This window comes from Hemitrygon akajei, unplaced genomic scaffold, assembly GCF_048418815.1.
Source record: "Hemitrygon akajei unplaced genomic scaffold, sHemAka1.3 Scf000061, whole genome shotgun sequence".
Taxonomy (NCBI): Eukaryota; Metazoa; Chordata; class Chondrichthyes; order Myliobatiformes; family Dasyatidae; genus Hemitrygon; species Hemitrygon akajei.
In genome coordinates, this window is record NW_027331947.1 from 184201 (window position 1) to 185662 (window position 1462).

The following is a 1462-nucleotide window of genomic DNA, read 5'->3' on the forward strand; positions in this document are numbered from 1 at the left end:
TGAGAGAGGGAGCAGAGGAAAGAGGCTGGGAGAAAAGAGAGACTAGTGGAAGAGAGTCTTGTAGAGATGGGGAGAGGCACGGGGAGCGAAAGAGAGAAGCGCAGAAAGAAAGAGAGAGACTGGGAGAAAGACGGGAGAGAGGAAGAGGTTGAGAAAGAGCGAGTGTCAAGTGCAAGACAAGAGGGGGATAACGGTAGAAGGAGAGTGACGAGGAGAGAAACCGGAAGCGTGGCTACCCTGGTGTCAGTTCTTATTGTGTGTCATTTATCAAACGTCTCCTCTGCTCATGGAGCAAATACTTCTGTAAGCCCGCCTGAAATAATTGTAATTATCCAAATTCCACCAGTCGCCGTGGCAGGGAATTGCTGAGCAGCAGCGCCTGTGCAAGAAAATATGCTCGGAATTGAGTTTTCAACAAGTGTCCCTTGTTTGGGTCATTTCCATTGGCAAATGCATTCTGACGTGCATTACATCAAAGTCCGTTATATTCTTATTTTGACTGAATCAAGTAACGAATACTCTTGTAATCTCAAAGGAATACGGGCCCAACATATTTCGACATCAGGCTCTCCTCTCAACAACGGAGAGGACAATGGGTTTTCTACCAATTAACTTGAAATGGCTTCGGAGTTCAGTTGTGACGCAATCTGCGAATGCGGGCTCGTTGGTCTAGTGGTATGATTCTCGCTTCGGGTGAAAAAGCATATGCGAGAGGTCCCGGGTTCAAGTCCCGGACGAGCCCGTTATTGGATATTATCAGCGATTTGCTTTACGATTTTTTTGCATTGACACACAAGATAATTGGCAATATCAAACAGAAACTCTGAAGAAGGAATTGGAAATAGTTTTCAAGGCAGATAAGTTTGAAGTGTCACATTTTGTAATGTCAAACCAGCTGAGTATTTATTCTAGGAATGATAGAGCACCGGGGAGTGAAATCAGCAGGGAGAGAGAGTCGGAGAAGGACAGAGTTTGCTGAAATCCGTCTCATGTGCAGAGAGACTGTGGGAAAGGTGTTCGGCACGCTGGCCTCAGGAGGTCAGTGTAGGTGTTGGGAGACTGTGTTGCTGTTACACTCTGTTGTGGAAATACGTGTAAAATGGAAACAGCGCAGCAGTCTTTGGAAAACGATGGGTCTGCATGTTGATGAGCGCTGTAGACATTAATGTCAAAGAACGAGAAACTGGCGAGTGAACTTATATAGTTTAACCACTTCCCTTTTTCCGACCAGGATACAAGTGCCTCTAACTTGCATACAATATCGGCTGATACACTTCATAGGGTTGCGAATCGGTGCGGGCAGAAATTAGGTGACAAGCGAAACTGCTCACTCCAGTCACATTGTTGTGCCAAACGCTTGGGGTTTCGAGAGCTGGAATTTTACCACTGAACTCATTTTCTGCTGATCCAGATTGAGAGTCTCAGTTCTGATCTTCACCAACATCTGTCTTACGGATGTGAC

At 45.8% G+C, this 1462-nt stretch overlaps 1 non-coding gene across 1 annotated transcript; it reads left to right on the forward strand.

Annotated features, from left to right (window-relative positions):
- Positions 1 to 658: 658 nt before the first annotated feature.
- On the forward strand, positions 659 to 742 carry trnap-cgg (transfer RNA proline (anticodon CGG)). Its single transcript is given in 2 exon segments — positions 659 to 694; positions 707 to 742. It is a non-coding gene; the product is annotated as a tRNA-Pro (tRNA).
- Positions 743 to 1462: the final 720 nt, after the last annotated feature.